The 22,113-nt window shown below is 36.5% G+C and overlaps 1 pseudogene; it reads right to left on the reverse strand.

The window, feature by feature from the left end:
* Positions 1-1,751: 1,751 nt before the first annotated feature.
* On the reverse strand, positions 1,752-15,593 carry LOC118742163 (annotated as a pseudogene).
* Positions 15,594-22,113: the final 6,520 nt, after the last annotated feature.

Genomic DNA, 22,113 nt, shown 5'->3' on the forward strand with positions numbered 1-22,113 from the left:
AGTGACGATCAGCCTGCGGCAAAGCAAAATTGCGGGATAGGAAAAGAGGAGAGTAGCTAACAAGAAAAATGGAGACAGTAAGTACTTGCATTACCTATATGAATATACATATATGTATATTATTATGTACATAAGTGTAAATATGTATACACATATGTATGTATGTATGTATATCCATACAGTTGCCAATAAGTATATTTCTGTGCATGCAATGATTGCATTTGCACGCAAAATGCGTGACAGCCTAATAGCAACGAATAGACGGCGCACACGCGCAATGCGTTACGAGCTGCATGCCGGTGATGTTTTTTATTTATTTTTTTTGTTGGTTGTGTGAACAAAAAATTATTTAGCAAACAGACTAGCGGACTTGATTTTTAAACATGGCAGCACATATTCACCAAATATTGTTTACATTGTTCGTCGAAAATGCAAAATAAATCTCTGCTGTGGCAGCGACACAAAAACGCAAAAAAGGGAAACTAAATCCTCAAGCCGCCACAACATACCAATTGCCGGGGGGTAGCAGCAGCCACTCCAACTGCCACCAGGCGACAGCTTTGTGCGTACATAATACATAATTTAATTTAGCTTCGCTTGAAGTTGGCCATAAAGCATTTTAAAGGCATGGCGCATAACCAGTGGGCAAGTCAAACCGGCCAATCAAGCAAGTGACCGCTCGCGTCCATTCTGGCGGACATTTCGAAAGGTAGTCGATAAATGCATTTGCCATTTTTTGTTTGTTGTCGTGGCTCCATGACCACTGCCTTCCAGCTGATTAGATTTAGAAGCAAAACCATTGATTAAAAGGAACATTTTTATGAAAGCTTTTCTTCTTTAAAGAAATACTAAGTAGGAGAAAGGAATCAAATATGCGGAAAATACAGAATATCGTTGAATCGTTAATGGCAGTATGCCTCTTTGTCATTACATCTCCTAAAAGGCTCAGCCTACCAACACTTCGCTGTTAAAAGCCTCGTAACTAATATTTAAAAAAAAATGAAGATGAGGTGTAGGTATTTAACAAGAAAAATTACCAGACAGTAATGCATTGAGTAGTCTGCTGTCCTATCTGCTCAAGGAAGCAAATACCTTGTTAGACCTTCTGGCCTCTTCAGAGCCGGATTAAGAATGTGGGGGCCCGAGGCTGTTATACATGTGGGGCCCCTTTTTGAGTTAATTATTACATACAATTAAGGAGAAATTATATTTTCATATTAACAGTGACTATCGTTAATTATTGACTTTTTACCACGTATTTTCTTTTTAAAATTTCGCCTGAATTCCTTTGCACTTGCCGCTTATGTTGCACGCAGTATCAAAAGAATGACCCCGGCAGTCTCGTTTATGAACAGAGATGGAATAGTATGAATATTTTGTCATTTTTATCCAACTTATTATTTCTTCCAGCGTCCCACGCAAATTTACATTATTGGGTGAGTCGAAAAGTTTTTTTTTTTGTTCTTTCGTCATCACATGTGGGCGTCTCCAAAATGGGGAGGCCCTGTCGGCCCTGCCCTTAATCCGGCACTGAGCCTCTTGAGTGAATCGAAATGTTTGGTCCTTTTTAAGAATTTTCACAACCCAAGGGTTCAGTTTCAATACAGTACTCTTTAAGATTAGCCCTTTTTAACCGACTTCCTAAAAAGGAGGAGGTTATCAGCTCGTCGGAATATTTTTTTTCTTTTTATGTATGTTACCGCATAACTGTGGACCACGTCAACCGATTCTTCTTGCATCGGAAAGGCTGAAAGTTAGTACTACGATTTGGTTACTTTTGTGCGAATTTCGTTAAATACAACTTAAAAATCGATTTTTTTTTTTGTGGATATTATTAAAATTAGAAACAACCAGCCATTTTATTCTACGAGCTTAGATCGAAACAATTCAACTATTATTTGAGAATTTTTACAAGCGTCAAATTACTCGCTCATAATTTCATTCATTTAAGATGAAATGATTTTTTTAAGCTTAAACTTAAAACATAATGCGTACAAAATAAATTTTGAGTTTTTTTTTTTTAATAATTTAATAAATAAAAGTATTGCTACGTCGGAATTTCGAATATGCCCTCAATAGCCTCAACTAGGTTCCCACCGCATTGCTGTTCATTTGAACCGCTTCATCAGCACCGTTACCAGTGGCAGCAGCACTAGCGCGACGTAGGGCGAGAAGGCGCTGGCGTTTTGATGTAGGACGAAGTCGTTTCGTGGCCGCAGCGATCGGAGGAATCATCGTAGTCCTCGTAGAAGCAAGAGCACGAAATGACACGCTTACCGTAAACTGTAAAGAAAAATAGGCAAAATGTAAAGAAATGTAGAATAAAATTGTATGGATTAAAAAAAAACAATTAATTAAAAACGATTTGATTGAAGTTTTTATTAGTGGTTGGTAAAAAAAAAGAAAAATCGACCCTCGCATCGGCTAAATTTTCTGAGGGGTTAGTTTTTCCCATTCAAGTAATACACATTTGGGTTGTTAACGCTTGCCTGGTTATCAGGTTATCTGCTTATGTGGTTATATTTTTTATTCAGTATACGACGATAACATACACCACAGAATAATAATTTTTAACCAGATAACCTGATAACCAGGCAAGCCAATTGTAAATATGAAACAGATCGGATGATAAATACGTCTTTTCCAAATATCTCGACTCCTCCGCCACCTACCGGTTACATTTTTCTTTCGTCTTGTCGTCTTGCTTTGTTATTGGGTTCTGAGTTATGTTTGAGTTTCAAAGCTTGTAAATGGTATGCAATAACTTCATTTCGATTTTCGAAAAGAGGCGTTCTAATGGCGTCTGAAATTTTGTTCGAGATGAATTAAATTTTACCACCACCTGGTAGGGCCCAGGCTTCTGCAACAACTAACATTCAATCTCGTTTTTCTCACAACAATCACCTGCCGAAGGCTTAGCAAAATTGTAACCGCCAAAAATTTATTTTATTAATGTCTCATAAAATTATTCAATAATAAAAGTATAAATTTTGCACGCGCTTGCAGCTGAATGGTATTTATTATTGTCATTTAAATGCAAAGTGGCCCATTATGTAACATAAAAATGTCCAAACACACTGGCTCCGGTCTTATACATTTGCACAAAGATTGACAAGATTTGTGTAAACTAATTTTTTTTTTTGGTTTCTGTACGATTTTTTATCGGCAAGCATTTGTTGGTGCGTTTCTTTTCTTGTGTACATTGCAGCGAATAAATATTGCATTGGTCACTTTGGGGCAACAGTAAACAAAGGGTCATTCAAAAAGTTTTGAAAAAAAAACTCTGTTTATGCTTTTCGACTGATTTATTTGAATAAAACTACCAGAAAATTTTCTAAGAAATGGCTTACAAAGAGAGCCAATATGTTTTGATCAATGATACGGGAAGTTTCAATAATTAAAAAAACTCCACTTGGCACCACTACCATACATAATTGAAACACCCTGTACAAGCTCTGGCACACGAAAGTACACACACACATACATATGTATGTTCATGCGAGTGCGAAGCATGGCGCATGTTAACTGACATTTAAAATGTCATTTGACTGTCAATTTTACAACTTAAAACTTATGCAAATTTTGCTTTTTAATACAAAAAAAAAACTAATAAAGTTACTACTACTCGTACATAAAAGCACTGAAATGCACCAACAACGAATGTGAGGGTATATGTATGTAACGAAAATGTTTAATAATAATACAATTACTTCTAATTTTGAATTTTACATACATCTACAAACATAAATTGTATGCCAAAAGTAATGGTTTAAAATTTCGTATATTAGGTAATATTTTTAATGGTACTTTATGCCATACATAAATTTGTGTAACATAATATTTTTCTAAAGATAATCCTTAATTAAATTCGCTGGCAGTTAAATTTATTCTTTCTTACAGTGTTTATGCGAAATAATACTGGGCACCGTCTACTTCTTTTACTGCTGGTCTTGTATCCAATAAGCCGGCCAAATATTTCCAACTTGGCTCAAATTAACTAAATTCTTGGCTTACGAAACGGATTGACAAACTTTTAAGTGACAGCTAACATGGCTGAGAATCTCTAACGTTTGCTGTTTGATTTTTAAGTGGAAAACCAATGCGTTGAAAAAAATTAGCTTGCGACCATAAATTGCAACTTGCACTGCCTTAAATGGCTGAAACGGTTAATGTAACTCCAAAAGCCCAACACCAATAACCGGCAAAGTGATTGCAGTGCGTAAGTATGTATGTGTGTGTGTGTGTGTGTGTGTGTGTGTGTGTTGTATTTCGGTCCGGTAATTGCAATTCGTGTGATGCTAGCTAGCTAAATGACAAACTAGCTGGTAGTAATATTTAATACTTAATAATAAAAATCATACAATTAAATTTCGAAAACGACACCAAAACAAATTAAAAGTTTGTAAAGAAAAAAATAGACTTGTAATGCTTTAAAAAAAAAAAAAACCAACGGTTATTTTTGAGGTCGCCGAATTACAGCCGTGGAGGAAGCACAACAGCTGTCACTTGGCATCACTTGGAAGTTTTAGTTTCTAAGAGGAATCGACATTTGTGTCCAAAAAAATCATAATTACTATTCTTTATTAGCTGGCAATTGGCAATTACTTAGTACCAGCGGCAACAAAACTAAGCAACAAATGCACAATGCATTTTTGCCGATTGTTTTTCTCGTAGTCGCTCAACTGTCAATCGTCTCGCTAGTTTATTACTCGCTTTGCCGTCGTTGATTGTTGTTGGTTTTGTGGAGAATTGAAATTGTGTTTGCAATTCATGTTGTTGTGATTATTGCACCCATTACTGGCGGCGCAACAACTTAATTATGTTTTCTAAGGAGCCCGGTTAGAAACAGAGCTCAGCAGCTGCGTCTTAATATTTTTAATATTTTTAGTTTTTTTTTTGTTAAGTATTTTGATGCCGTTGATCTATAAATGTCGACATGAAACTAATTTCTGATTGTACGGATGAGTGTGTGTGACTGTTACCTCAATTTGCTGCTTGTAATTATACACTAATAAAAACGTAGTACAGTTATTGTGTATATAAATAAATTATGTACGTCAATCTGGTTTGGATTTGACTTTCGGGCATGAAAATTAATTGAGTAATTTTTGTGAGCGGTAATGAACATAGGTAATCAGAATTTAGTGTTCGTTAAAAAACGATAATTAGATAGACCTTTCTGCAAGGAGCCTTAATTAGTGGATGCAAACACAGGAAAAAGGCGAAATCGTAAATTGTGCTCTTCAAGTTCTGATATCAACGACAGATCTTAAGAGTATTTCAAATTCTGTTAAACGAATGCAGACAAGAAGATGGAAGTTAACGGGTCTGGAACCCCAATACAAGGGGCTCCCAAAAAATGGCAACACAAATCGGCAAGCGTACACCAGTATCCATGTCTGTCTGTCCGTCCGTTCACACAATAATTCAAGTAAAATATGAGATATCTGAATGCAATTGGTTACGTATGGCAAAATCGGACAGTAATCACGGCCACCTCTAGGGATGGCAAAAAAAAAAAAATAATCGATTAATTTTTCATATGATTAATCACAAGCCAAAAAAAAATTAATTGCAATTATTGAGTAATAAACGATTAATCGAATATTTAAAGGCACTTTTTTAGTGAGTATTCACAAAAACACTTTCCCATAAAAAAAAACTAATTCTCTGGTTAATTAGCCATAAATAAACTAAAACGAGTAATTTTAGCGGCGATATTTATTTATTATTTAACCAAGTTTGCAAAAACCGAAGCGTTTTGTTGTTAAGCGGTTGCGTTTCCCGGGCGCTGAGATGGCACCGAGGTACCAACTAAATGACAGTATTTTTTTGAAAGTCCGTAAAGTTTTGGGTAAACAGTTTTCATTTCCTCCCAAGCGTCATTGATATTCCGCTTTGGTTCTAGGACTTGACAATTTAAATAAAAACTCATTTCATCTTTTGGATGACCCAAATCATTCGCCTTCGTTTGTGTACAAAAGATTTATGAGGAGCCCAAATATCGAACTAATTTTCTACTGATTCTAGTGGCGACTCGCTACCTGTTTCCCTAGGATCATCTGCGCAATAATAACGGATCACTGAAATGAATTCCTTAGAACCTCGGGTCGAGTAAAGTTGATGCAGCTGGCAAAAGAAAAAAATGCTCGATGGATGGATTTTAGACAAGAACAGAAATCATATTTCTTGAATATATTTTTACGATTATTTTACAATTCATCGATTAATAATCGATAAATGAAACACAGAACTACGATACAATTAAATCGACAATCGTAAAAAAATAATCGAGTAATTTAATCAAATGATTAATCGCTGCAATGCCTACCCACCTCCCATATAATGGTATTTTCGAAAAATGCTAAAACTACGATATTTCCGCTAAGACTGAATACAAATTATCGAAATTTGGAATCTGAAATAGATTAAGACAGTTATGAAATCTGTGAAAAATGGGCGTGGCATCGTGAAATGCTGTATCTCAGTAGCCGCTTTACCAATCCCCAACAAATTCGGGTAGACGTGAATTTACTTGAACCTACAACAATATTATAGACTTTTTGAAAATGGGCATGACACCAATAACTTATGACTACATAAATATATATGGATAACCCCTTAATCGATTTCGAAAAAATTTGGTCCAATTATTTCAATAATATCGAAACTGTTTGAAATCGGGTAAAAACACCCCGGGCGGGTATATAATGTCCGGTTTCGCACAAAGTTATACTTCTTTACTTGTTTTTTGATGAAAGTATCCGAGTAAGCTTTAGTCTGGCCAACGCAGCATAAGTTTGGGTTGGCTTACAATTGATTCGTCTCCTTTCAAAGAAAACCTTTTCTCAGGCAATAAATGTTATCAAAATTCTCACGGATTATTGAAAATATTGGACCAGGAAGCCTCTGAACGATGACAACATGTTGTGGAGAGAATTTAATCATTGGCAATGGTTCAGAGCGGTAGCGAAGATTTTGAATCAAGGAAACTAATGTAAATTTTATTTATGCAAACAGGTATATTTGTGCATCTCAACAGGGCAACGGATACATTGAACCTTTTTTTTTTTGCTACTATCGCTATGAACTGCAAATGTGACACACCCTCGAGATCAACGACCTTAGTCGAAAGTGAGGCTATAGCATCAATAGTACTCCAATAAATTAAAACAAAGTCAATTATATCAGCCACAAGGGTACCCCCAACCCAATGACCATAGAGGATCTTATCACTTCACCCATCACTTGCTGACATACATATCTAAAATGGAGATAACTTGTATCGTAAATGTATCAATGTAGTGCGTGCGTGCGTGCATGCCCACATACCACCACCAATATGTTGTATTCACAAGCCTGCGCCTTATTTATGTAACTCTGTATGTGAAAATATGTATATCCTGGGCGTATGTGTAACTTTTGATTAGAATGCAGCGACATCGAAATGCATGGGTAGAAAGATTAAAAGCATTTTTCGCTACGCAGACTCCACAAAATGCCAGAAAACAAACCTACATTTGTGGAAATTTGACAAAACAACTTACACGGACAAACTAAATAGCATATGTCGGCAATAAATTTAATTTAAAAGAAAGCATTTAGTTGTTGAAAACAGAGCCATTAAAAGGTTGTGAATAGCGATAAAATATTTTTATATTTCTTTCGAATTACAAATAACTTTTTTCTGTTTGACGGTAAAATATGTTTTGCCGACACACGCTTATTGGGTTGTCCGTGAAAGATAGACTTAAGTTGTTTTGTCAAATTTCCACATATGTGTACATACATATGTACATGCATATAGCTAATTTAGAATGCACTTAACTTATTTTTATTTGTCGCAAACAAGTTGTTGTATTGTTGTTTTTTTATTTTGCCATTTTTATTTTTGTCTGAATTTTCATTTTGAACCAATCACGAAAAAAATGTCAAGAAACCCATAAGCCGTTTTTTTTACAAATGGCAGCCGTAAATTGTAAAAAAGCAAGAGTCAAGAAAACATATGCGCTAAAAAAAACGGCAAAAAAAACGCGAGACTCTAACTGAAAACACGCAATTGAGTTTATTTTTTGCCTGGTTCTGCTTGTTTGTTAAGAAAAATGCGAATTGTGTGAATCGCGAATTGCAAAAATTCGTAATCGTTTATGTGAGCTGAGGCCTCAAGTGTGTCGCGTATCTATTTAACTACATTTCTTACGAGTACAAAGTTGCCATTGTGGATTTTACTGCTTTTAAATGAGTTTTGGAAATTCGCGTTAAGAAGAAAAGAGGCAAACAGAAAGAGTAAAGCAGTATGGCGAATATTTCGGGAGAATAAGCGAACATTCTAATGATAACACGATTAGGAGTAGACCAATCAAAAGCGCAAAATTGTCTTTGGCAGTCCTTGAACCTATTTAGCATCGCAAAATCAGACAGGTTAACTTGTGCATTCAAATAGATAAGTATGCACATTTCTATATCGTCCCCTGAAATCAAAAAGACGTAACAAACATCGTCGCTGAAATACAGAAAGTCGCAAATAGTAAAAAATTCAAAATTCAGTTTTTGATTTACATATATGATGGATTTCATCGAATTACTCCCACTACTTTTTCCATTTCAGTTACAAGGTTGTTACGTCTTTTCGCATTTCAGGTGACGATATACAGTGCAGCCGTACGCACGAATATGCAATCATAAATTGGCAATGGTAGGTGACCGTGTATATAGTACATATGTATGTATGTATGTATGAACTTTAGAGTGGTCCTTAAAAACCAAATGGTCCCGGTTGGAGTCAGTTGAAACGTCTTCACAGGATAATCTGAACTCTGACGCCCGTGCGACACGCCTTAACCGACTCTTCGACTATAGTAGTATCGATTTTGGGTATTAGATTCAAAACATTTTTTGAGTCTCCATAGAGGAATCTAAACTTTGCCCCATGCGGACACGCCTTAATCGTCTACAATCGAGGCCAAAATTTATATGTGATATCTGCGACTATAGTAGCATCACGGTAGGGGTTGAGGATTAGGAAATCAGATGTAAAAATTTGCTTCCTACCTTTGAGGACCACCCTAATGTACATGTATTCGACTTTAAGGTACACTGAACGACAGTAGCCAAAATTATCAAACTTGATTTTTGCGATGTATGTGTACAGGGGACAAGTGCAGCTTGATAATTGATCTACGATTATAGAAGAGCACCCATTTATGTGACTAGTTAGAACAATAAACGTACATTGTATGAAATGCAAGCCAAAAGCCTCTTGGCCAAGAACCTCTTGGATTCTTGATATCCGTAATTCGGAGTATTGACAACGCCTTTAAGACACGTGTTATTTATTACCACTTCTGGTAATAGGTGTTAAGATGCCTCATTGGATGCGTAATGAATGAATTATAACCTCTCTTGGCCTGATTTTTGAAGCCGATGCGACTAAATCGGCAACTGACCAAGCCCATAGTCGTTTGTTGGTTTTAGGCACGATTAGCCTAGGACATTTTATGTCAGCGCATATTGAAGAGTATTACTTTTCTCGTAATTTTCATCGAATTTTGTATACCATAAAAAATATTTGTATTATTATGCTTGTCACTGATATGATATTGTCATGATAATTGATATACTGGTCATTAAGTACGGCTTTAAAGCCACAAGGTTCATGACGGAAATTCAAGTAGATAAGCTATGTGACATGGTATGTGTGGCCCTCACAGGAGACTTCTGGAGTCATCTGACCGATCCAAACTTAGTGATGGGAATACCCGTGCTGGCGTATTTGGTCTTAAGTTTCAGATAAGTTTAACAGTGGGCACATGCCCAACCTTATTTCAGGCGGAAATTTTCACAATTGGAGTCTGTACTTTATAGAACGACTATTGAAACACATAAACACATTACCACAAGGTAGACGGATTATAGGTCATGAGGGCTCTTATGGCAAATAAAGAGCTGATAATGTGCAAAGTGTGGAACTAAACGGGACCTGTTTGGCAATTAGTCTTCATGTGGTCCATCTAAGCGATGTACCACAGAGTTTCTAAGATATTGAGAGGACTATAAGATTGCCTCCCACTTGCATACGACAAAGGGTAAAAGTCAGTCTAAGAGCCTTATAACACCGCGAGAGGCTAAGAACTCAGCCTGGATACTTAACAGGATACTGCAGACAACCCTTATGTCTTTATAAATTCGGATTCATTGAGGAGACGAAATGCAGGTTTTATTGACTAGCGGAGGAAACCTCTGGACCTAAGCATATTAAGTAGTTGCCCGCTTATAAGTAGCCTGGAATATAGATTATGACATCCGTAATACTTTTTTGGGACTTTTGTGATTTTTAGGTAGAGGCCAAAATTACCCGTTATTTACAGATAAAATAATAGACCCTATTATGGTTGTCGATGTAATTTTTTAATCAAAAAATCGCCCTCGTAAGTCCAACTCCAGCTACGCTGACCACCGAATTTTTGAGGAAAGTTGTTCCGCTCAGGAATACTGTGGTCATTGTAGCTGGAGTTGGACTTACGAAGATTGATGCAAAAATTACATCGACATCGACAACGATAATAGGGCCGAATATCAAGCGAATTTTTCCTTTGGTTTTTATCTTAAAAAGCTACTAAATTATCTGATAGGGAGGTACTCTAATGAAATTTTTTTTTGAAAATTCGAAAATGAATGGTTAGTCAACTAGTTATTTGCTAGAGTTAGTTGAAAAAGTCGAAAGAAGACGATAATAAGTGGATTAGGTGGTCGATTATTTTTTAAACCACTTTTGAAAATCGATTATGTCGACTAGTCGATTAACAAGTGCCAACTGACGCCAATTGGAAATGCCAAGTGAACCCAAGTCCTTCTCTTTGTTACTTTCTACTAACTAACGGGTGATTTTTTAAGAGCTTGATAACTTTTTTTTAAAAAAAAACGCATAAAATTTGCAAAATCTCATCGGTTCTTTATTTGAAACGTTAGATTGGTCCATGACATTTTTTGAAGATAATTTCATTTAAATGTTGACCGCGGCTGCGTCTTAGGTGGTCCATTCGGAAAGTCCAATTTTGGGCAACTTTTTCGAGCATTTCGGCCGGAATAGCCCGAATTTCTTCGGAAATGTTGTCTTCCAAAGCTGGAATAGTTGCTGGCTTATTTCTGTAGACTTTAGACTTGACGTAGCCCCACAAAAAATAGTCTAAAGGCGTCAAATCGCATGATCTTGGTGGCCAACTTACCGGTCCATTTCTTGAGATGAATTGTTCTCCGAAGTTTTCCCTCAAAATGGCCATAGAATCGCGAGCTGTGTGGCATGTAGCGCCATCTTGTTGAAACCACATGTCAACCAAGTTCAGTTCTTCCATTTTTGGCAACAAAAAGTTTGTTAGCATCGAACGATAGCGATCGCCATTCACCGTAACGTTGCGTCCAACAGCATCTTTGAAAAAATACGGTCCAATGATTCCACCAGCGTACAAACCACACCAAACAGTGCATTTTTCGGGATGCATGGGCAGTTCTTGAACGGCTTCTGGTTGCTCTTCACTCCAAATGCGGCAATTTTGCTTATTTACGAAGCCATTCAACCAGAAATGAGCCTCATCGCTGAACAAAATTTGTCGATAAAAAAGCGGATTTTCTGCCAACTTTTCTAGGGCCCATTCACTGAAAATTCGACGTTGTGGCAGATCGTTCGGCTTCAGTTCTTGCACGAGCTGTATTTTATACGGTTTTACACCAAGATCTTTGCGTAAAATCTTCCATGTGGTCGAATAACACAAACCCAATTGCTGCGAACGGCGACGAATCGACATTTCACGGTCTTCAGCAACACTCTCAGAAACAGACGCAATATTCTCTTCTGTACGCACTGTACGCATTCGTGTGGTTGGTTTAATGTCCAATAAAGTAAACTGAGTGCGAAACTTGGTCACAATCGCATTAATTGTTTGCTCACTTGGTCGATTATGTAGACCATAAATCGGACGTAAAGCGCGAAACACATTTCGAACCGAACACTGATTTTGGTAATAAAATTCAATGATTTGCAAGCGTTGCTCGTTAGTAAGTCTATTCATGATGAAATTTCAAAGCATACTGAGCATCTTTCTCTTTGACACCATGTCTGAAATCCCACGTGATCTGTCAAATACTAATGCATGAAAATCCTAACCTCAAAAAAATCACCCGTTAGTTCCTTTTAAATATTTATGATCATAAAATTTCTAAACTTATAGAATTTTTACACTTGATGAACCATTCGTTACATAAAAGCATTTTATTATCAAGAGTCTTGCAAACTCACTTTGAGCTTGAGCTTTCACTAAAGGCCTTAGAAGAGTCGCAGGAATGAGAAATACATACACTTACATACATACATATGTAAGCTACGTCACGAAAATGACGCAATGACGATTTTATTACCCTCACATATGCATGTACACATGCATGTATGTAAATATGTAAGTATGTGCATATGCACAAAAAAAGTACCTTGATAACGAATGCAATGAAGATGTAAACTAAAATTTGTTGCATGTGCGATAAAATGGAAATTGCCGCAATAAAAAAGCGACGGTAAACATATACACAAAAGTAAGATAAGTGTAAATAAAAAAACAGCAAAAATACCAAACAATCAACAAAAATGCATTACACGCGGACAGCAACAGGTCAGAAACAGCAACAGAAACAGCAAGCGATGCATGCGAATTTCAACGCACAGCCACTGTCTACATTTGTATAGTGCATAAATGCATTCAAATATAAATACATACAGACAGACAGACAGCCATGCAAACACATTTTCTGTTTTTACAAATACTTCTACAAATCAAGAGCGAACGCGTTGGCGGCGTTGGCGGCGGTGTCACGACTCTTGCGATTCGGCGATGATAAAGCGAATTTGTTGCCCGCCGTGGGCTGCCGATGGCGTTGCTGGCGGGCGAAATGGTGCAATAAATTGCAACAAATTACCGCCACATGCAACCAGCCAGCTAGCAACACGACTGGATTTGTGAGCCGAGTGTCAGCGGGCGACCCTTTGGTAAGGCATCGCATGAATTTTCGAAAATCCAAAAAGCGATAGCTTGCAAAAGCATTTCAAGTGGAGCACATTATGACAAAAAGGTGATAAACAGGCGCAACAAAAATGACTACCTACGTTTCAAATATTTGTTCGTTTGTTTGTGCGATTGTGAGGGTGTATGTGCTCGTGTCAGCGTCACCCACTCCAATTGCACCTAACCAATGCGGTTGGGTTTCTCTATAATTATTATGCAGCTAAATAAATTTTAATTTCTTTGGCGTTTCGACAACAATGTGCGGATAAGTATAGGAAAATAGCGGACAGCGAACAAGCAACGTACACTCATAAATATGTCAAATTTAATTTTTGCTTTTGTAGACCACCGCGGCTTTCATGCCAAATCAATTTGTAGCTAAGCTATTCAAACTAGGCCTTGATATATTTGGTGTTCCCCACGTACATACATATGTACATATGTACGCCGTACGCGCACTCGAACGAGTTGCTTTGGTATTTTCGAGTTCCACTTTTCCGCAACTGCAAGTATCTTCATTTGGACACAGTTGCTGCGGACCAAACAGAGACTAATTGCTACTAATTTGTTGTTAAACTTGCAATTTGTAAAAGTTCGGTATTTGATATAGTCGTTGGCGAATTTTGAAATACCAAAGTTGAAGTGCGTCCAACCACTTTGTCATAAAGTGGCCTAAAAAAGATACAAAAAAAGCGCAGAATTTTGAATAAGCGGGTCCCCGCTTGACAACTCACTACTACTGAAGCCGTAAATGCGGTTTCGCACTTTTCTCTGGAGGTGGCCGTTGACGTGGGGTAAGACCTAAAGGAGCCGGCTAATGGATCGAGTGAACGATCCATAGGCCATTCTGCTATAATAGGCAAGTCGTCGACTATTTGACTATCGTATACGCCCACTCACTTAATGCTATCAACTTTTACAAAGATGCCAACAGACTATAAGGGAAAGTCGGAGAAGGGGTTTTCTCACCTGAACCCAGATTTGAGATTATTTAACTGCCCGATCAATGAAGTGTATATCAGACGGAAGTTCTGGTCGCCCAGGAGGGATCGGCACTAGCTTGCCAGATGGGGAGATATTAATCTAACCTGATATAACACCGTAAGACAAAAACAAAAAAAATTCGAAACAAAAAAAGCAATCAAACTGTGGGCCACATATAGTAAAACTGCGTTTTTAGTAGGACTTTGTAGTTTCAATAATATGACTAATACTAAAAATTATTTAAAAAATTCAGTACAATGTAAAATAACAATATGGACACCAAATGGAAGAGAAAATTCTGTCCGTGTGCGCAACAAAGGCCATATAGAACCGGAGGCCGCCAGGTATCCGGAGCACTCCGTTCGAGACTGGGCTAGTTATTATTCTGAATCCGCAGCCCCTGTGAACATCAGTACGGGTCGTCTAACACCTTGTTCAAACTCAGAGCTATTTTCAAGATCAAAAACCATTTCAATATAACTAACTTATTGAGGAGCTTGAGCACAAAGCACTGATTTTTGATTTTTGCTGGACACCATTCTGACATCGTACATAATTTAAAATGTAGTGACCATTACCAGTCGGCGCCCACGTGGAGGGCTCAGCCGGAGGATTTTCGCGAACCAGAAAATTCTTTGGAATTTAAACAAATTAAAGAAACAATCGCTAGGACGAATAGCTATTGAAAATTCGAGGACGTGGTCGAGTGTATTTATTGTAAAATTTCAAGAATATTCAAGGATCAAATCTTAAAAGTAAATTTTCAATACTTAATTCTCCTTATGTACAAAAAAAAATGTAATCGGATTTAATTCTGCAAAGGTTTTCTTGAGTTTTTTTTCAAGTAATTTTTTGAAGTAATAATATTTTTAAAATTTCAAAGTCCTTTTAAAAAAATCCTGACATCAGAGAGAAAAACTAAAAACGCAGTGTTATCATATTTTTGGCACGGTTTCGGTAGATATACTTAAATAAATTATCCATCGAGAAATGTAAAATCAAATAGATTTACCGAATACTTTCTTTCTAGGTACTTAAGTGTGTCACTTGGCTATAAATTTTGGTTGTCAATAAAATATGCTTTCCTTACATAAATTAAACCTAAATATTTTACAAAACCAAAATATGATTGTAATAAAGTCAGTCCAAATAAACAATAATCAAAAACTACCGAGAATGCCTCCACTTCCGAATGCCCGTCACGTACGCATGCGCCTTTTGTTCGAGTGTTTGTAAACAGCATATATTTATGATTATTACTGGTACCGAGTTTCTAAAATGTGGAGACAACTACATTCATTCGATTACGGGCAGTTGTTGGATTGATTCAAATTTTCCTTAATCTTTTTCGACATACTCACCTTCTTGTACCAGCTTCTTGCAAACGGGCCGTGCATTGACCGACTTATAACCCGCCGAATATGAACAATTCACGTAGCTCCAGTAACGTTGTTGATCGGAAATAAATTCTGGATCGAAGGGATCATCGCAGAAGGCACCATTGGAGACATCAGTTGAACAGCGCCAACATTTCAGCAAAGCCTCGACTGCAATGCGAAAAAGTAAAAGCGTTTTTTAGTAGCACATACATATTATTTAAAGAAATTAAGTAAACTTCATAGAGCTAAAAGTGTTAATCAAGTAAAAAAAATTAAATTATATGCGAGTTGATATTAGTTTTACTTCTTAGCGGTGTGATTCATTCAAGCGTGTGTACAAGACATTAACTAGCTAAACCTTGACTTAGTGGGTAATTTGCAATTTTACGTACAATGCAATGGTAAGAAGAAGAATGAAGTCATGAGAAAATTTTAAAGTTTCGCTAGTTTTTTTTTTTTACTGTACAAGTTGCACGTGCTTTATGCAAATGGAAATACAGTTGAAAATCTTATAATATAAGGAATTAATTTATTGTTGCAATATAAACTCTAAAATCTGTTTTGGTTTTAGTTTTACACTTTCTGGATATTTAAAAAATATTTACCAAGAATTTACAGTCATTTATTTAAATGAAAGATAATTTTTTTTTGCAATTCTTATGAAAACTAGCAGAAGGGGAAAAATACTTTTCCACCTTAATTTAATGGCTTTTTCTTTTCTACCAGGCACAAATACTAAGGAAACGGCAATAAGAGGGCAACATTTTTTGTAGAAAAGAAAACGCCATAAGTTTTCGCCTATTCAAAGTCAACAATGTTGATGAAAAGTTTAAAAAAGCTTATTTTTTAGGACTTATTACATTTTTTGTGACCACAACAATCCCACATATCATATGAGTAATCAAAAATGCAAAGCACAAATCTGAAACTCACCACTTGTCTAATTAGAATAATTTATGCCGCACAGAATTCCTGAAATGCACTCACTTTTGTAAGCTGTCATTTTAGTAAAATCTTGTGCCGCATTTATCATCTTTAATCCCAATGCATATTCATTAAATTTTATAACACAAAATAGTTTGATTGCTAATGGGGGATGCCAAGCAATCTGAGCAATAAATGCAAATAAATTGTTTATTACACAAAGATATTTTTATTCATTTAATGCGGCATACAAATTAGCTGATGAATTTATTGCACACGATTTTCGTTTAAAAAATTTATTGCGTTACACTTTTGTTTTCTTGCCAATCGCCCTTACTGCTACAACTAAATAGAAAGGTAGGTGCCTGGAAGCAAACGAAAGCGAGCAATTAAATAGAATGCAAAGCTGGTCACCGAATGTTTACCTAAGCTGGAATTAATTTAATTTAAAAAGGGCGTATGCGGCACTTACTCGGTAATGCGACTCATTAAAATGCCACTAATTATTTTAATTGTTGGTGGAGCGATGGGAAACTACTTTGTGCGCCTTTTCATTGAGAAGGGGGTGGTTAAATGGAAAATAAAATCTGCGTTAAAAACTAAAGTAGTTGGAATGGAAATAAAATTTGCAAAGTGACACCTAGAATGCCACAAAAAGTTTTAATTAAAATGAAATAGATGAAATAAAACGGGATGATTTACTGAGCGATAAAAAGGGTAGCAAAAAGAAACAACGAAAAATGATTGCTGTGTACAAAAGGATATTATCATCGTTTATTGGGTGTTTGGCCAATTTTTTCTGATTTAAAAAAAGCCTCATAATAGCAAATGAGAAGAAAGTTTTAATTGGAGATTTAGGAGTACATTACTATGCCATTGCCTGTTATATTTTAATGCATAATTGCACGTGTTTCATCGAAGAAAATACGGTATTTCAGGGTCAAGGTTCTAACTGAAGTTAGAGGCAAAAATTAGAGGGGAACTTCGTCCTCAAGGAGTATGCCATCATCCCTTGTAGCAGACTGAGAAATCTGCCAGGCCTTCGGCCTATAACGCTCGCGCTGACTTCAACATGTGCAGAATACAAAATCATGAGTATATTTCCTGCAGTGGATGTACACCAAGGCAGGCCAATAGTACACACACAGAGCGGTGGCATGGTCCGAACCAACCGTCTTCAAAGCATTGAGAGGATCACTTCAGAGTCTGCTGTGCCCCTGTACAATGGTTGCCATGCGCACTTGAACCACCGTAGCCTTGTAGGTGATTCCCGACCTGACCCTCCTGAACGTAGTCATAGAGCAGACTGCAAAGACCGTCCCCAACTTCACGAGGGAAGGAACAGGCAACAGCAGAGGCCTGATAATTGTCATTTCCAGCGATAGTCAACTTACACTAAAAGCCACATCTTCAAGTGAAAATGGATTATGTAGAGGCATTGAAAACTCTAGGACACACCACACAGTAGGGCTGATGTGGGCACCCGATCATAAATGCAGATAAGTTACGGAGGAATCGGACAGAGTGGCAACGAAGGCAGCAACTACCCGGCTAATAAGACCAGAGCCCTTCCTAGCTATACCACCACTTAATATCACGAAAGACAAAAAGTTGCAAAACTAAGAGATTTCCTCTGTTGAATCCTGTCATTACTACTACGATGCAGCGACAAAAACCTATGGCACCTTCTTCGAGAATGCGAGGCGGTCGATAGAAAGAGGCATCACATTTGAAATGGTTGGGTTTCCCTAAGGCCACACCAGGTCTGGTGATGGATTTTAAGGGCAGAATATTAATTATCTTCAACGAAAGTAATCATTTAGTAAAGACATTAAGTATTGTCTCATAGGTGTAAATAATTCGAAAGGATTTAGAGTGCATTTGACACTACAAGTGAGCGAGGCATTCTTGAGTTGCATCGTTGTGTCGTTAGGGAATACACATATGCTTACATACATACATACATATGTATGTAGATCTGTGTACCTCATGTTTACTTAAGCGACACAAAAATTTATCACCGCCATTGCTCGAGTGGCCACTTAAGTTACGATGGCCTTAGTACGTTGCACGAACAGTAGCCGGCAATTTTGTCGCTTGTGTGCCATAAAGCTGGAAAATTATAGAGTGGCACGTTCAAATTTAAATTAATTAGGGGATTCCCTTAAACGCGAAGAGCAGAAAACTCGAAAACCTCGAAAGTTTTCGAGGCTGTTTTTGGGAATGTACCTTTTTTCAGCCTCGTAAACAATGGAGAAATTCCGAAGTTTGACAGCTCATTCAGAGTTTTTTGTATAATACATCGCATCAGCTGAAATAAATAAATATAAAATCAGCATTGAAAATGCCACGAAAAAGTGAAAAATATAAATTGTATGAATTTTTTGATCAAAACGCAGTCAACAATTTAATGATGCTCGAAATATTTGGGCCAAGTGACGGTTTGTATTTTTGTACTTCTTTTAATTTAGTAAGTATTATAGTTACATATTTTTTAATTAATTTTTTATTATTTAATTAGTAAGTTCGTAGAATATTCGGATATAAAGGCAACACTGAAACTTACGAACGACTTTTCGAGGCTTTTTTCGCGACTAATTTGCCTCGAAAGTTTTCGAGGCACGCGAAAATCGCCACTCATACAATTTTCGACAGTTGTTTTTCGAGGCTGGAAAAGTTTCGAGGTTTCGTGGTTTTCGAGTCACTTTCGAGCTTAAGGGAATCCCCTAAATGAGTTTTATGTAAACTTACGATACGGGCCGTGGTGATTGCATGGCGTATATTTACATATGTACATAAATCTAGGAAAATTTATAGAGGAAATGCACAGGTTTGTATATCGGCAAAAAATATGCACCACAAAAGTGCCAATCTGCTTGAATCTGTTAGGCAAGAAACTAATTTGACATATTCGCCATTCGGTTGAAATATTTGGCAGGTCTGTTGGAATGCCTACTGCAAGCTTTAAAAAACTGTCAAAGCTTTAGAGTTTTTGTTCATGGGAACTTTTGTAAACAAGGCATTAAACTTAAACACACTTCAAGTGCTAGAGTGACTTAAAAAAAAGAGAAAATAAAAATCAAAATAGAGTAAAATAAGTAAATATATATTTTTGTTTTTCTCAGTATGCCAATACTAGTGTGCAGGTAAGTTGAACCAGCTCTCGCATTAACATACTGGCTCAAAACTAGAAAACTATCCACGCTGCTGCCTAACAGGTTGTTTTGTTTGTTTTCAAAGCCGATATGACGCAGTCGTACACGTACAAACATAAGTGCGAATATTTTAAAATTTTAAACTTTTTACTTACATACATACATACACATGTGCTATAGTAGCACTCATGGGAACAGGTGGTATGCATATCGCGTCTTTTGGTGGCATATCAATTAGTGAACGAACCTCTTTCTTTAGTCGAGTGCGCTGCGAGTCGTCCGATACCAACAACAATAAACCACGTTAGAGCTCTTATCAGAATGTGGATACACTTCTATGTGGCAAGGGAATTGGAACTAAAGGCCAGGCCAGGGTTCGGATCGAATGTACTTATCGGCGGAATGACTTCGCCAAGGGTTCTTTGGATAGGAAATTGCACTATTCTCAACCGCGCGGCCCACCACGCTTTGTTTGGCTAAACTCTAAGAGTGCGGTGATTGTCACCCGACACATGGCGCGCTTAACTTTCGCTCAATTAAAGCGCTTCACCACTGATACTATAGACGTTAGCAAAAGAGAAGAGAGCTGAGAGAACGGCAACTGTGAAATTTGCTCTAACATAACATAACATAAATAAAATTTATTCTGAAGATTGTACTGGTAAACCTGTATGTAGAATAGAATCTATCAATGCTAAAAATGTATTTACATAAACAATAGATTTTTTTTTTAAATAAATGAAGCATTTTTAATATTATTCACAAAAGTCTTTTTCTTAGTTGTTTTTTTTTTAAACAAAAAATATTGTTGGGGAATAGAGATTACAGCGCTGTTACACATAAATGAAGTAAATTTAATAATTCATAACACACACTTTAACTGCAGCTTAATAGTTCAAAATAAGTGAATAGTGCGTTCCATCCTAGTTTCAAAGAAGTGGTCGGAAATCTCGCGCAAACACGTAAGAACAGTGCTATCTTCAGTTATGCCGAAGGCTACATACCTTTCATGAACATTAGAAAATTTTACTTTAACAGATTACTGCATTTAAAATTAGTTGTTTGGGAGCTAAACAAAATATGGTTATTCACAGCATACTACATAGATAGAGAAGTTACATATGTATGTATATAAAGAAAGTCATATCTATCAAGCATTGATCTAATTGATTTTCACTGCTGTGTGTGATCACTGATCGGTATGTAAACCGGTAACACACATCTAACTCTTGGCTATGTCTTTAGTCATTTTAAATTATTAAATTTCGTATTTTATTTTCGGTGCAAAAAACCATTCTTAGAGGAAGGATAAATTTAAACCAAAAAAATTAATAAAATTATTTTCTGCTCTCCATATACATATAAAGCACTATGGAGCACTGAAAATATGTATACACATGTATGTGCTCCAACTGTCAGGTGACCCCAAGTCACTAAATGGCCATTCGCTACAATTTCACCCATAAATTGCGGTCTAGCGGTTTCATTTCAACAGTTATCGCAAAGTTACTTACACCGTTTACAGCTTACTAGATATTCGTATTAGTATTTCATATTTACATACACAAATGTTCTTACACCGTATGCATGCACATTAAGGTGGTAAAAAAAAAAGTTATATCGGAATTTTAAAAGCTCTCACCCGCTAGGATTGTTCTATCCCGAAAAAAGTATACTCTTGTTTTTTATTTTGAAATCAAAAAAAATTTAAAGATCGCTCAAAGCGCTCGAAGCTTTCCGTGTATTTTATATGGGGGAGAAACAATTTTTCGTAGATTTGGTATAGAGTTTTTGAAAATAACTATCCCCAATTTTGTATTTAACCATTATTTTGTATTAACGCTTTTTTATAAATCCCCAGATATCGCAAAAAATGCAATGGGGGAACCGCAATAAATCATTACTCTTAAAAAAGGTCAAATAAACAATTATTAGAGCTTTCCGATCGAAAAATATTAAGGTTGAGCGCTCTGGACGCCCAGTAAATAAATTTTCTGATTTTGAAATAAAAAAAAGGGGTTTATTTTCGATATGGGACAATCCTAGGGGAGCGAGTATTAAAACTCTGACTTTACTATTTCAGATGCATTTTTGGATCACTCTAATCTACATACACCACAGCTATGCTTGTTCAATAATAGCTATAGTCAATAATCCAGCTCGCTATAATGACGGTAATTGGCACTTAAACGCAATAGCAGTGACCCCCCTGCCATGTTTTTTTGGTAACAAATATGTCTGGCCAAAGTTTATTTTGATTTTTTTGTAGTTATTTGTGCAGAAGTTTATGCAACATTTCACAGTCATTTTCGGAGAATGGACAAATGGTGGAAATAGGAGAATTTAATCATAATTATGGGTGTTAGTTGAGATATAGATAAATAAACTAAAAAAATAGTAAAAGGTTTATGGAATAGTTTTGAAAATCTCAGTGCGAAATATAAAATTATGCAAAAGGGCGGTGAAAGTAGTATATGTATATGTGTGTACATTAGACCGTTCGTTATTTTAACTATTTTTTTAAATATACAGTTTGCCGGGCGGAAAAAGATGTGTTTTGGTCTAAAAATAAGCAGTGCAAAATTTTATTCGAATATGATAACTCTAAGTACTTGCGCGTTG

Source organism: Rhagoletis pomonella, unplaced genomic scaffold (genome assembly GCF_013731165.1).
Source record: "Rhagoletis pomonella isolate Grant_MI unplaced genomic scaffold, Rhpom_1.0 Rhpom_scaffold_00006, whole genome shotgun sequence".
Classification (NCBI taxonomy): Eukaryota; Metazoa; Arthropoda; class Insecta; order Diptera; family Tephritidae; genus Rhagoletis; species Rhagoletis pomonella.